The sequence below is a fragment of the Gossypium arboreum genome, chromosome 1 (assembly GCF_025698485.1).
Source record: "Gossypium arboreum isolate Shixiya-1 chromosome 1, ASM2569848v2, whole genome shotgun sequence".
Classification (NCBI taxonomy): Eukaryota; Viridiplantae; Streptophyta; class Magnoliopsida; order Malvales; family Malvaceae; genus Gossypium; species Gossypium arboreum.
In genome coordinates, this window is record NC_069070.1 from 7,850,819 (window position 1) to 7,866,855 (window position 16,037).

The following is a 16,037-nucleotide window of genomic DNA, read 5'->3' on the forward strand; positions in this document are numbered from 1 at the left end:
TTTAAACTCTGATGATGGAGGGATCCCACATCGGTAAGCTAACATAGGAGTGGATGCGAAGCTGGCTTTAAATAGAGAGAACTATGAGGAGAGCAAAGGTACCTTTCTTGGTCGATCCCTTCGCGTTATGGCGAGCTCGTTTGGGTTGGGCATCGGCTAGAAGTGCCTGGAGCGCGGATTAACTCCAGTCTCCTATCAGGTGTGTATTTATCACTACTCTTGTTGTTGGATTGCTACTTGGTGCGATGGGCGAAAGGGCCATATGGGCCCAATGGGCCTCTGAGCCCAATTGGATAAGTTGTTTGATTGTGTAGTAAATATTGGACTAGGCTAGGTGAATCGAATATCTGTGGCTAGGTTTGGGCTAAAAGGGCCACACGAGCATGTGGGCCCATTTGGGCCGAGAATAGGCTTTAGGCCCATTTGGGACGAGAATAGGCTTTAGGCCCATTCGTATTGTTATCCATGTTTAGAATACTTTAGTTTACCAATTACTGAAATGCCCTCGACTTGTAAAATTACCAAAGTACTCCGATTTGAATTCACTGCTTTTACCTCAATTTACGAAATTACCAAAATACCCTTGGTTTATAAAATCACCAAAATACCCCTGGTTTGTAAAATTACTAAAATACCCTTTGTTTATAAAATTACTAAAATACCAATGGTTTGAAAAATTACTAAAATACCCCTGTAGGGTAAAATTACTGAAATACCCTTGTGGGGTAAAATTACCATTTTGCCCTTAGGGTGTTAAATGACTATTTTGCCCTTGTGGGCAAGTGACTGACTTGAACTGTGTGATATAGACAACTTTAGAGGAGCAGCGAGGCTTGGAGTATCGACTTGGATAAGCTTGAATCGTATTATTGGACCTTGTGAAGGTAAGCAACTTATGGTCAATAAGGGTTCTTTGGCCGAATAAGCTAGGGTGGATTTTGAGTTTGTTAAGCATAACTTGTATGCTAAAAATGGTGATGAATAATTGTAGGACATCGTAAGGGATCTCAAGAGGCGCCGTCATGAAAAAAGTGTGTACCAACACCCTTCTTTAGTTCAATTCAAGAAAGTCGAAATGCCGATATTCCGGCATTTCATAGGCTTGTGAGTATGCGAATGCTCTCAAGACATAGAGTAATTATTAGATCTAGCACCGCAAAGTGGTAAGTAAGTTTGTGTGACGATCAACGTATTCGGGAAAAGGGCCTCGATGGGCCAAAATCGGGCCCAATGGGCTTACTACCAATATGGGCAAGAGGTGGGCAAAGTAGCCTGTCAGTTAGATGGGAGAATCAAATTGCATAAAACTGATAAAAATTACTGAATTAGCTTGTGTAGTAGCGTAGATCACGAAATTACCCCTGAATTAGCTTGTGTAGTAGCGTAGATCACTAAATTACCCCTAAAGAGCAAAATTACTAAAATTACTCCTAAAGAGCAAAATTACCGAAATTACCCCTAAATAGCAAAATTACCAATATACCCCTAGGGTTTAAATTGGCTGAACTGCATGATTGATTACTACTGTATTTTGTATGATATGCATTTATTAATATCTATTGCATGGGATTGGGGTATTAATAGAGGAAGTACTGAAAGTGGTTCAACTACGTCTTGGAGGCTTTGCCTCAATCGATGAATTTGAGTGCCGCTGTCGCAATGAAGGTGTGTAGGGTGGGTGGGTTGAGATATTCCCACATGGTGTGTAGGGTTGGTACGGGCGGTGTAGCGGTTGGTGGGTTGAGTAGTCTCCCGGATGGGCTTGCATTCATTATTACCGTTGTTACTCATATTATCGAATGGGCCTATGGGCCACATGTTATGTTAAAAGGGCTAAGGCCTTGCTATCAGATTCGAAAGGGCTTCGACCATCGTGTCTCGTTATCTGAATAGGGCTTAGGCCTAATGGGCTCGAGTGATTTGGGCTTTGGATGGGTTTCAGATACATTGAGTTTTCCCAAACTCACCCCTTCCTCTTTCATCCTTGCAGTGAGCCCTAGAATTGGTGGACTTGGAGTCAAGGGATTCAGAGTGGCCATGAAGATTGATTGACGATTTTAAATAAGTTTAGCCTTTAATTTGGATTATTTTATTTTTATTATGCTTAAAGTTGTAATAAGGCCGTTATTTTTAATTAATTTTATTTTGGGGATTATTAAACTGGCTAGCACTAGGTTCGCTTTATAAAATCTACTTGTTTTTAAAAGATCACGATGACGCAAAGTTTCCATAAAGTAAATGTTTTCCCAAGAAAAATAAATAATTTAAGCAAACGTTTTGCAACCTTAATCATTTTCTTAAGATGGTCATAATCAAACGGTTTTCTCAAAATTATACAAGATGTTAGAGTGTGGCAATAGCGGTGTGCATGTCTAGGATTGGATCCGAAGAGAGCTTGGTACTTAAGCAGTCCGACGGACTCACCTCCTCTTTTTCCTGATTTCCTACCTGGTGCACAGCTTCCATTCACTTTAACCTTCTTTAAAAGTATCTTTACAACACCAACTCAGCTTTTCCAAACTAAGTGTTTTGAACGCACCAATGTGGCGATCGATCCGGTCATAACATCTAGGCCGGGTTTAGGTGTTACATTTAGTGGTATCGAGCACAGTTACAACAACTCTACTGTGGATCGGTCCAAAATCTTTAAAAAAAAGTTTTTCCTATAGGTTTTCAAAAATGTTCAAAGTTTTTCTATTGAACGAGGTTAAATCAATAGTTTTAAAAAAAAGTGTTTTCAAATGAAATCTTTTTATTTTCGGAAACAAAAACATGGGTTTTATGGATCGATAAAGAAGTGGTACACTGAATCCCGGCACCAAGTCTGTAAGTATTTCATTCCTCATATTACATTTGTATTAAGATATTATTGTAGATAGAACTGAGACCATATCATGACATTATAACTAGGGCAACCCTAAAACTCTAGAATCTGAGATCGTAGCTAGGCTATGATTCCGTGAAAATAGAAACTTGAAAATACTATCTCTGCATAAGACATGTGAATAAATAGTAAAATTTTGAGATCTTTGTAGTTAATTGATATGTGTACTGGTAATGTAGAGTATTGATATGGATTTTGAGGGTAAGAAAAGTCCGCCAACTTCGGTAGCAGTAACTCGAGCTTGGTACCGAGGCAATGGCCGAGTTAGTAAGGAAAGTGGTAGAGGAAGTATTGGAGACCAAGGTTAAGGAAATTAGGAAATGTTTCAAGCGGGTGCTTACAAGTGTAAGAAGAGAAAGGATTCTAGTTCTCGAAGACCAAGCTTCGCTTACGTGAAACATGTTAAGGCACGACCAAACTTTCCAACCCGCAAAGATCAGAACAGGCGTCATCTTGGTGAATGCCTTAGGAAGATGGGAGGATGCTTTAGATGTGGGTCCAAGGAGCATCGAGCTCGGGATTGCCAAGTTTATCCTATTTAAGTGTGTGTTACTGAATTGAATGCGTGCTTGATAAACGTTTCTTTATTTCGGTAATTAGATGTTCTGCGTCGATTAAAATTATTTAGATCGAGTCTTGTTGTATAGCGTAGTGGGGTAGATGTTAAATGACTACCTTGTTAAATGGAAATTTCGAGGACGAAATTTCTTTAAGGGAGGTAGAGTTGTAACACCTCAATTTGGGCCTAGAAGTTTTGGGCCTTGAGCATGGGAGCGGTTGAAGGCGCTATTAATATTTTGTTGTGCATGTAAATTTTGTTAATGAAGGTTTATTTTAGTGGTTAAGTGTATTTGAGAAGTGTTGGAGAAGTCTTGGGTTCAAACCGGACTCTAGTAAAAATTTAAGGTAGATCAAACCACAGGAGTAGTAGGTAGGCCTTAAGAATATTGTTGGAGAAATTGTGACACAAAAAAGGAGTGTGGTGTAGTGGCAAGGTGACGCCACTTAGGGGACAAGGAAGTGACGCCATAGAGGAAGCAAGGGGTCCAAGGTTCAAGTCTTGGCTCTTGCAATATATTTTAGTTTTTCTTTTAAATAAATCTAGAAGCAAGTAGGTGCGCTTTAAAGTTTAATGTGTTGGATTTATGACACAAATGAGTTGGTGGCCTAGTGGTGATGGCGTGAGTTGGCATATAGGAGGACTTTGGTTCGAATCCCTTGGCATGCAAAGGTTGATTATTTTGCTATGTTGGGATGGCAAGAGTTGGTGTTGAATTTAAACTCGATGATGGAGGATCCCACATCGGTAAGCTAACATAGGAGTGGATGCTGTCGGCTTTAAATAGAGAGAACTATGAGGAGAGCAAATGTACCTTTCTTGGTCGATCCTTTCGCGTTATGGCGAGCTCGTTTGGGTTAGGCATCGGCTAGAAGTGCTTGGCGCGGATTAACTTCAGCCTCCTATCGTGTGTATTTATCACTACTCTTGTTGTTGGATTGCTACTTCGGGCTGCGATGGGACGAAAGGGGCCATGTGGGCCCAATGGGCCTACGGGCCCAATTGGATAAGTTGTTTGATTGTGTAGTAAATATTGGACTAGGCTAGGTGAATCGAATATCTGTGGCTAGGTTTGGGCTAAAAGGGCCACACGAGCGTGCAGGGCCCATTTGGGAGAATAGGCTTTAGGCCCATTCGTATTGTTATCCATGTTTAGAATACTTTAGTTTACCAATTCTTGAAATGCCTCGACTTGTAAAATTACCAAAGTACTCCGATTTACGTAATTACTGCTTTTACCCTCAATTTACTAATTACCAAAATACCCTGGTTTATAAAATCACCAAAATACCCCGGTTTGTAAAATTACTAAAATACCCTTTGTTTATAAAATTACCAAAATACCAATGGTTTGAAAATTACTAAAATACCCCAGTAGGGTAAAATTATCGAAATACCCTTGTGGGGTAAAATTACCATTTTGCCCCTAGGGTGTTAATGACTATTTTGCCCTTGTGGGCAAGTGACCGACTTGGACTGTGTGACATAGACAACTTTGGAGGAGCAGTGAGGCTTGGAGTATCGACTTGGATAAGCTTGAATCGTATTATTGGACCCTGTGAAGGTAAGCAACTTATGGTCAATAAGGGTTCTTTGGCCGAATAAGGTAGAGTGGATTTTGAGTTTGTTAAGCATAACTTGTATGCTAAAAATGGTGATGAATAATTGTAGGACATCGTAAGGGATCTCAGTAGCAGTCATCGCGAAACAGGTGTGTACCGAACATCCTTCGTTAGTTCAATTCAAGAAAGTTTAAATGCCAAATTCCAGGCATTTCATAGGCTTGTGAGTATGCGAATGCTCTCAAGACATAGAGTAATTATTAGATCTAGCACCGCAAAGTGGTAAGTAAGTTTGTGTGACGTATCAACGTACTCCAGGAAAAGGGCCTCGATGGGCCAAAACTGGGCCCAATGGGCTTACGGCCCAATATGGGCAAGAGGTGGGCAAAGTAGCCTGTCAGTTAGATGGGAGAATCAAATTGCATAAAACTGATAAAAATTACTGAATTAGCTTGTGTAGTAGCGTAGATCACGAAATTACCCCTAAAGAGCAAAATTACTGAAATTACCCCTAAAGAGCAAAATTATCGAAATTACCCCTAAATAGCAAAATTACCAATATACCCCTAGGGTTTAAATTGGCTGAACTGCATGATTGATTACTACTGTATTTTGTATGATATGCATTTATTAATATCTGTTGCATGGGATTGGGGTATTAATGGAGGAAGTACTGAAAGTGGTTCAATCACGTCTTGGAGGCTTTGCCTCAATCGACCGAATTTGAGTGCGCTGTCGCAACAAAGGTGTGTAATTTGGGTGGGTTGAGATATTCCCACATGGTGTGTAGGGTTGGTACAGGCGGTGTAGCGGTTGGTGGGTTGAGTAGTCTCCCGGATGGGCTTGCATTCATTATTACCGTTGTTACTCATGTTATCGAATCGGGCCTATGGGCCACACTGTTATGTTAAAAGGGCTAAGGCCTTGCTATCAGATTCTCAAAAGGGCTTGACCATCTGTATCGTTATCTGAATAGGGCTTAGGCCCAATGGGCTCGAGTTGATTTGGGCTTTGGATGGGTTTCTGATACACCGAGTTTTCCCAAACTCACCCCTTCCTCTTCCATCCTTGCAGTGAGCCCTAGAATTGGTGGACTTGGAGTCAAGGATTCAGAGTGGCCATGAAGATTGATTGACGATTTTAAATAAGTTTAGCCTTTAATTTGGATTATTTTATTTTTATTATGCTTAAAGTTGTAATAAGGCCGCTATTTTTAATTAATTTTATTTTAGGGATTATTAAACTGCTAGCACTAGGGTTCGCTTTTATAAAATCTACTTGTTTTTAAAAAGATCACGATGACGCACAAAGTTTCCATAAGTAAATGTTTTCCCAAGAAAATAAATAATTTAAGCAACCTTAATCATTTTCTTAAGATGGTCATAATCAAACGGTTTCTCAAAATTATACAAGATGTTAGAGTGTGGCAATGGCGGTGTGCATGTCTAGGATTGGATCCAAGAGAGCTTGGTACTTAAGCAATCCAACGGACTCATCTCCTCTTTTTCCGGTTTCCTACCCGGTGCATGACTTCCATTCACTTTAACCTTCTTTTAAAAGTATCTTTACAACACCAACTCACTTTTCCAAACTAAGTGTTTTGAACGCACCAATGTGGCGCATCGATCCGGTCATAACATCCAGCCGGGTTTAGGTGTTACATTTAGTGGTATCGAGCACAGTTACAATAACTCTACTGTGGATCGGGTCCAAAATCTTTAAAAAGAAGTTTTTCCTATAGGTTTTTCAAAAATGTTCAAAGTTTTTCTATTGAACAAGGTTAAATCAATAGTTTTAAAAAAAGTGTTTTCAAATGAAATCTTTTATTTTCTAAAAACAAAAACATGGGTTTTATGGATCGATAAAGAAGTGGCACACTGAATCCCCGGCACCAAGTCTGTAAGTATTTCTGTTCCTCATATTACACTGTATTAAGATATTATTGTAGATAGAACTGAGACCATATCATGACATTATAACTAGGGCAACCCTAAAAACTCTAGAATACTGAGACTGTAGCTAGGCTATGATTCTGTGAAAATAGAAACTTGAAAATACTATCTCTGCATAAGACATGTGAATAAATAGTAAAATTTTTGAGATCTTTGTAGTTAATTGATATGTGTACTGGTAATGTAGAGTATTGATATAGATTTTGAGGGTAAGAAAAGTCCGCCAACTTCGGGTAGCGGTAACTCAGAGCTTGGTACTGAGGCAATGGCCGAGTTAGTAAGGAAAGTGGTAGAGGAAGTATTGGAGACTAAGGTTAAGGAAATTAGGGAAATGTTTCAAGCGGGGTACTTACAGTGTAAGAAAAGAAAGGATTCTAGTTCTCAGAAGACCAAGCTTCGTTCTGTGAAACATGTTAAGGCACGACCAAACTTTCCAACCTGCAAAGATCTGAACAAGTCCATATCGGTGAATGCCTTAGGAAGATGGGAGGATGCTTTAGATGTGGGTCCAAGGAGCATCGAGCTCGGGATTGCCATGTTTATCCTATTTAAGTGTGTGTTACGAATTGAATGCGTGCTTGATAAACGTTTCTTTATTTCGGTAATTAGATGTTCTGCGTCGTATTAAAATTATTTAGATCAGAGTGCGCAGCGGTAGCGTAGTGGGGTAGATGTTAAATGACTACCTGTTAAATGGAAATTTCGAGGACGAAATTTCTTTAAGGGAGGTAGAGTTGTAACACCCTGAATTTGGGCCTAGAAGTTTTGGGCCTTGAGCATGGGAGCGGTTGAAGGCAGCTATTAATATTTTGTTGTGCATGTAAATTTTGTTAATGAAGGTTTATTTTAGTGGTTAAGTGTACTGAGAAGTGTTGGAGAAGTCTTGGGTTCAAACCTGGACTCTAGTAAAAATTTAAGGTAGATCAAACCCTGGGAGTAGTAGGTAGGCCTTAAGAATATTGTTGGAGAAATTGTGACACAAAAAAGGAGTGTGGTGTAGTGGCAAGGTGACGCCACTTAGGGGACAAGGAAGTGACGCCATAGAGGAAGCAAGGGGTCCAAGGTTCAAGTCTTGGCTCTTGCAATATATTTTAGTTTTTCTTTTAAATAAATCTAGAAGCAAGTAGGTGCGCTTTAAAGTTTAATGTGTTGGATTTATGACACAAATGAGTTGGTGGCCTAGTGGTGATGGCGTGAGTTGGCATATAGGAGGACTTTGGTTCGAATCCCTTGGCATGCAAAGGTTGATTATTTTGCTATGTTGGGATGGCAAGAGTTGGTGTTGAATTTAAACTCTGATGATGAAGGGATCCCACATCGGTAAGCTAACATAGGAGTGGATGCTGGTCGGCTTTAAATAGAGAACTATGAGGAGAGCAAATGTACCTTTCTTGGTGATCCCTTCGCGTTATGGCGAGCTCGTTTGTGTTGGGCATCGGCTAGAAGTGCTTGGCGCGGATTAACTTCGGCCTCCTATCGGTGTGTATTTATCACTACTCTTGTTGTTGGATTGCTACTTCGGGCTGCGATGGGCCGAAAGGGGCCATGTGAGCCCAATGGGCCTACGGGCCCAATTGGATAAGTTGTTTGATTGTGTAGTAAATATTGGACTAGGCTAGGTGAATCGAATATCTGTGGCTAGGTTTGGGCTAAAAGGGCCACACGAGCGTGTGGGCCCATTTGGGCCGAGAATAGGCTTTAGGCCCATTCGTATTGTTATCCATGTTTAGAATACTTTAGTTTACCAATTACTGAAATGCCCTCGACTTGTAAAATTACCAAAGTACTCCCGATTTACTGAATTACCGCTTTACCCTCAATTTACGTAATTACCAAAATACCTTGGTTTATAAAATCACCAAAATACCCTCGGTTTGTAAAATTATTAAAATACCCTTTGTTTATAAAATTACCAAAATACCAATGGTTTGAAAAATTACTAAAATACGCTGTAGGGTAAAATTATCGAATACCCTTGTGGGGTAAAATTACCATTTTGCCCTAGGGTGTTAAATGACTATTTTGCCCTTGTGGGCAAGTGACCGACTTGGACTGTGTGATATAGACAACTTTGGAGGAGCAGCGAGGCTTGGAGTATCGACTTGGATAAGCTTGAATCGTATTATTGGACCCGTGAAGGTAAGCAACTTATGGTCAATAAGGGTTCTTTGGTAGAATAAGGTAGGGTGGATTTTGAGTTTGTTAAGCATAACTTGTATGCTAAAATGGTGATGAATAATTGTAGGACATCGTAAGGGATCTCAAGAGCGTCATCGCGAAACAGTGTGTCAACATCCTTCTTTAGTTCAATTCGGAGAAGTCAAATGCCAAATTCCGATTTCATAGGCTTGTGAGTATGCTGAATGCTCTCAAGACATAGAGTAATTATTAGATCTAGCACCGCAAAGTGGTAAGTAAGTTTGTGTGACGATCAACGTACTCCAGGAAAAGGGCCTCGATGGGCCAAAATCGGGCCCAATGGGCTTACTACCAATATGGGCAAGAGGTGGGCAAAGTAGCTGTCCGGTTAGATGGGGAATCAAATTGCATAAACCGATAATAATTCTCAATTAGCTTGTGTAGTAGCGTAGATCACGAAATTACCCCTAAAGAGCAAAATTACTGAAATTACCCGTAAAGAGTAAAATTACCGAAATTACCCCTAAATAGCAAAATTACCAATATACCCCTAGGGTTTAAATTGGCTGAACTGCATGATTGATTACTATCGTATTTTGCATGATATGCATTTATTAATATCTGCTGCATGGGATTGGGGTATTAATGGAGGAAGTCTCGAAAGTGGTTCAACCACGACTTGGAGGCTTTGCCTCAACCGACCGAATTTGAGCAGCGTTCTGTATGCAAATGGTGTGTGTAGGGTGGGTGGGTTGAGATATTCCCACATGGTGTGTAGGGTTGGTACGGGCGCAAGTAGCGGTTGGTGGGTTGAGTAGTCTCCCGGATGGGCTTGCATTCATTATTACATTGTTACTCATGTTCTTCGAACGGGCCTATGGGCCACATTGTTATGTTAAAAGGGCTAAGGCCTTGCTATCAGATTCGAAAAGGGCTTGACCTCTGTAATCTTTATCTGAATAGGGCTTAGGCCCAATGGGCTCGAGCTGATTTGGGCTTTGGATGGGTTTCAGATACACCGAAGTTTTCCCAAACTCACCCCTTCCTCTTCCATCCTTACAGTGAGCCTTAGAATTGGTGGAATTGAGTCAAGGGATTCAGAGTGGCCATGAAGATTGATTGACGATTTTAAATAAGTTTAACCTTTAATTTGGATTATTTTATTTTTATTATGCTTAAAGTTGTAATAAGGCCGCTATTTTTAATTAATTTTATTTTAGGGATTATTAAAATGGCTAGCACTAGGGTTCGTTTTATAAAATCTACTTGTTTTTAAAAAGATCACGATGACGCGCAAAGTTTCTGCAAAGTAAATGTTTTCCCAAGAAAAATAAATAATTTAAGCAAACGTTTTGCAACCTTAATCATTTTCTTAAGATGGTCATAATCAAACGGTTTTCTCAAAATTATACAAGATGTTAGAGTGTGGCAATGGCGGTGTGCATGTCTAGGATTGGATCCAAGAGAGCTTGGTACTTAGGCAACCGACGGACTCACCTCCTCTTTTTCCCGGTTTCCTACCGGTGCACGACTTCCATTCACTTTAACCTTCTTTTAAAAGTATCTTTACAACACCAACTCAGCTTTTCCAAACTAAGTGTTTTGAACGCACCAATGTGGCGCATCAGATCCGGTCATAACATCCAGGCCGGGTTTGGGGAGTTACAACAACTCTTCCAGAGAAGTTTGAGTTAAAGATTTCTTCATTGGAGGACTCGAGGGATTTATCAACCATCTCATTGTCTGAGTTGGTAAATTCCCTATATGCACTTGAGCAAAGGAGGGCCAACAGGCAGGAAGAGCATCCTGAAGGAGCTTTCCAAGCAAAGGCCAAGGAAGGCTCAGGTTCTAGTCAAAAGGGGAAGAAACTTTGGGTCGATAGAAGGGAGAAATCAAGGAGAGATGCAGGGAAGAATAGATTTCCACCATGCATTCACTGCAAGAAGACTTCACATTTGGAGAAGAACTACTGGCACAGACCAAATGTTCAGTGCAGGAGCTACAAACAGCTGGGACATGTTGAGAGGGTATGCAAAAACAAAAGGAAGGCACAAGCTCAGCAGCAAATGCAAGCTAAGGCTGCTGAGGATCTTTAAGCTCAGGAGGAGCATGTTTTTACAGCCTCCTGTTTTGTAACCTCGAGCAAAGTCAGTTGTGACTGGCTAGTGGATAGTGGCTGCACACACCACATGGCAACTGATGAAAGGCTGTTCAAGGAGCTCGACAGAAGTTTTGCCTCAAAGATCAGGATTGGTAATGGAAACCTGATTGAAGCCAAAGGCAGGGGCAATGTGGTGATCAACACAAAGTCAAGTAACAAAGTGATTTTTGATGTACTTTTTGTGCCTGACATAGATCAGAATCTTCTTAGTGTTGGTCAGCTAGTAGAAAAAGGTTACTCACTTGCTTTTAAGAATGGCTCATGCATTGTTGAAGACTTTATGGTCAGGAGTTGGTCACAATAGCAATGACAGACAGGTGTTTTATGCTTGATGTCAATTGACTTGAGAAGAAGGCTTACACCAGTCTTGTTGATGATGCTGGTCTATGGCACAGGAGATTAGGACATGTTAATTACAAGTCACTTGATCAGTAGCACAAGTTGAACTTAGTTGAAGACATGTCGAAAGTTGAAGCCAAAAATACTGTCTGTGAGGTTTGCCAGCTTGGTAAGCAAACTAGGTTACCTTTTCCTGCTAATGTGGCATGGAGGGCTCGAGAAATACTTGAGTTAGTCCATTCTGATGTCTGTGGACCAATGAGGACCTCTTCTTTAAATAACAGTAAGTACTTTGTGCTGTTTATAGATGATATAACCAGGTTTTGTTGGGTTTAGTTCTTGAAGCAGAAATCTGAAGTATTTGAAGCCTTCAACAAATTTAAGGCATTGGCTGAAAATTAGTCTAGTTGCAAGATTAAGGCCTTGAGAACAGATAATGGCACTGAGTATCTGTTTGAAAGGTTCCAGAAGTTGTGTGAACAAGCTGGGGTTCACCATCAGCTAACAATAGTCTATACTCCTCAGCAAAATGGAGTATGTGAGAGGAAGAATCGAACAGTACTTGATATGGCTATATGTTTGCTGTTTGAGAGCAAGCTGCAAAGTAAATTTTGGGTCGAGGCTGTCAATACCTCAGTGTACCTACTCAACAAGTTGCCAACCGTTACTGTGAAGGAAAAGACTCCTTTTAAAGCCTGGCATGGAATCAAACCTTCTGTTTCACATCTAAAAGTGTTTGGCTGTGTTTGCTATGCCCTTATTCTAGCTGAGAGGAGAACCAAGCTCGAAAGAAGGGCTGCTCTAGGAATATTTGTTGGCTACAGCAGCACTAATAAGGGCTACAGGGTGTATGATCCCTCTACAAAGAAGATTTTGGTGAGTAGGGATGTAAAGTTTGATGAAGGTAGAGTATGGAGCTGGAATGATGCTGATGCAAGGTTGACTGATGAAGATCAGCTAGACAGCAGTTTGGAGCTAGCTGAAGAAGGACTAGTAGATGATATTTTTGATGAAGCACCTGTGAGAGGGATAAGGATTATTGCAGACATCTATCAAAAATGTAATGTTGCAATAGTTGAACCTTCAAATTTTGAAGAGGCTATTAAAGAAGAATGCTGGAAGAAGGCCATGGAAGCTGAAATGAAGATGATCCATAAAAATGACACATGGGAGCTGGTTGATAGGCCAGTAGACAGAAAGATCATAGGTGTCAAATGGGTGTTTAGGACCAAGAACAATGCAGATGGATTTCTGAACAAGCATAAGGCCAGATTAGTTGTAAAGGGGTACAGTCAGCAGCAAGGTGTTGATTATTTTGAAACCTTTGCACCTGTTGCAAGATTAGACACCATAAGGCTATTGTTTGCCCTAGCTGCTTAAAAACAGTGGAAAGTGCATCAATAGGAAGAAATCTTCATAGAACAGCCTGAGGGTTTCAAGGTCCCTGGTGAGGAAGACAAGGTTTACAAGCTAAAAAAGGCATTGCATGGCCTAAAACAGGCTCCAAGGGCCTGGTATGACAGGACTGATGCATACCTGTCGAAGCTTGGATTTGAGAAGAGCATAAGTGAGCCTACACTCTATGTGAAGAAGGCTAAGAAAGAAACCTTGTTGATAGTCTCACTTTATGTGGATGACTTATTAGTGACTGGTTGGAAGGGTGAGCTGATTGAAGACTTCAAGAAACAAATGCTAGATGTATTCGAGATGACTGATTTAGGTTTGATGACCTACTTCCTTGGCATGGAAGTGAATCAGAATGTTAATGGCATTTTCATAAGTCAGCAAGCATTTGCACAGAAAGTTCTAAGTAAATTCAGCATGTCAAAGTGCAAGCCTGTGAGCACTCCTGTTGCACTAGGAGAAAAACTCTCAAGCACCAGTGAACATGATCGAATAGATGAAAAGGAGTATAGGAGTTTGGTTGGTTGCCTACTCTACTTGACAACAACAAGGTAGACATCTTGTATGCTGTTAGTCTTCTATCGAGATTCATGCACTGCTGCAATGTTGCACATTTTAAAGATGCTAAAAGAGTCCTAAGGTATGTTAAAAGCACCTTAGGCTATGGTGTGAAGTTTGAAAGAGCTGAGGAACTGAAGCTAGTTGGTTATTCAGACAGTGATTGGGCTGGCTCGGTTGATAATATGAAGAGTACATCGGGATACTTCTTCATTCTAGGATCAGGAGTTTTTAGCTGGAGCTTAAAGAAGCAACAAACTGTTGCTCAATCAACAGCTGAAGCAGAGTATATTGCAGCTACTGGGCCTGTTAATCAAGCAATTTGGCTTAGAAAGCTGTTGGAGGACTTGAATGCTGGTCAACCTGAAGCAACAGAGATCAAAATTAACAATCAGTCAGCTGTTGCAATTGCCAAGAACCCTGCGTTTCATGGTAAAACTAAGCATTTCAAGATCAAATACCATTTTGTAAGGGAGGCAGAGTTGTCAAAGGAGATCAACTTGGTCCATTGCTGCTCAGAAGTCCAATTGGCAGATATTTTGACCAAGCCGTTAGCTGCCACCAAGTTCGAGTATTTGAAGAAGCAAATTAGAGTCTGCTGTTTTGTAGCCAAGGAGGAGTGTTAAAGGTGGCAACAAACAACAGTATGTATGTTACCCGGATGAAATACAACAACTATAAATGTACGTATATTATCCGGATGAAGTATGTTTTTTGTAACAGACGACCTGTATATGATTTAATATTTGTTCACTTCTACAAGTTAAAAATATTATTGTAGTTTTATATATGTACATCATACATTTGATGAATTAATCTAATGAGAATAGCCGATTCTTGTTCTCTTAGTTTTCTCATCCCTTTTGCTTCTGTTTGTTTTGGTTGCTTTGCTTGTAACTCTCATTTCTTTGAATCTCAAACTTATTTCATATTTTATCCAGAATTATTACTTTGTTGCTCTAGCTTCAACAAGAGCATAAATTAGTTCTGTTTTTCTTCTTGTGTGAAAAACCCAACACAAGTTCATGTCGATTGGTCAAAAGAATTCAGCAATTTCCCAAACATGACACGGTTAAGCTCACTGAGAATAATTTTCTCTTGTGGAAACATCAAATTATGCAGCAATTTGTGTTATAATCCTCGTCATATTTCTCAATTTGTGACTGATGCAGATGGGAATCTGGTTGACAATCCAGATATTTTTCCATATAAATAGCAAGATAAGCTTCTGGCCTCCTGGTTACTTTCTACTATATGTGATGAGATTCTACTGTACTTAATAAATGCCAAAACTAGTTATGATGTAGTTATGACCATCGAAAGAACGTTTACAACTCATTCCAGTATTAAACTTTCAAGTCTGAGACACATGCTGTATTCTCAAAAGAAGGGGCAGCTGTCTATCAAAGAATATTTGTTCAAGATAAAACACGTGTGATGTTCTGGCTGCAGCTGGAACTGGCATTTCTGATCAAGAACAGGTTAGTATTGTTTTTGTTGGACTTCTAATTGAATATGAATCTGTTGGAGTTGTACCCTCTGCAACTAATGTCTCTCTTGAGTTACTTATTGAGATGTCGAGTGATTGTGAGTCCAGAAAAAATGAATTTGTTAGTAATCTTCCTATGAAAGCTAATGTAGCTCAGTAGCAAAAGAGTCCAAGAGTTCAGAGAAAATGAATTTGCAAAGCCATACGTTTTTAATCCAAATTAATCCGACCAGCTTGTAATGTACTTATATACCTTTGAATAATATTAACATATTTTTGCCTATTGTTTGGTATTTTCAGCCAATGGTTAGAGCTGAACGGCCCGATCTCCCTATGAAGTCGAGAAGAAGAAGAAGGTTTATATTGCATATATAAGTTCCTTCATTTTATTACTTTTTTTGGGTTGAAAAAGTTGGTTTTTGAATAAAAATGGCGGCTTGCAGGATATAGTAGCATACCTGCTGATGGCTTTGGCAGTTAAAGAGAAGGATTTTAAGGCCAACGCCAACATTTTTATGCAGGGAAACTAATCAGGTGATCATCTTTGATGTGCTGTAAAACATTGTTTTTATTATCATTTAACATTAAAATAAATTTATTTTATCTATTATTAATAAATATAAATATGGTTTTAATATATTTTTTAAAATTTTTATTATATATAATGTGTTTGATAGTCAATTTCTATTTTCATGTGTGCAAGGGACACTAATGAGAAAGAGATGGCGAGAGAGAGGAAAGAAGATGCAGAGTTGATGACACGAGGCCTGCTATCATATATGCAACATTTGTTAGAATTAAGTGACCCAAATTCTTATTTAAATAAAATACGATGGAAAATAAAATAAAAGTAAAATCCATATAGAACTAGACTTCTTTTATTTTATTTTAGAATAAGGTTTTTAAACCTTATTAAACTCCATCTATTTTATATTGATTAGGATAAGGTGTTTCAATCCTACTAGAATATGGCTTTGCAAGCCTATAAAT

General features: G+C 39.5%; 1 long non-coding RNA gene across 1 annotated transcript; it reads left to right on the plus strand.

The window, feature by feature from the left end:
- Positions 1-15,354: 15,354 nt before the first annotated feature.
- LOC128290173 (uncharacterized) lies at positions 15,355-15,867 on the plus strand. Its single transcript, XR_008279816.1, has 3 exons — positions 15,355-15,403; positions 15,491-15,581; positions 15,751-15,867. It is a non-coding gene; the product is annotated as an uncharacterized LOC128290173 (long non-coding RNA).
- The last annotated feature ends 170 nt before the right edge of the window (positions 15,868-16,037 follow it).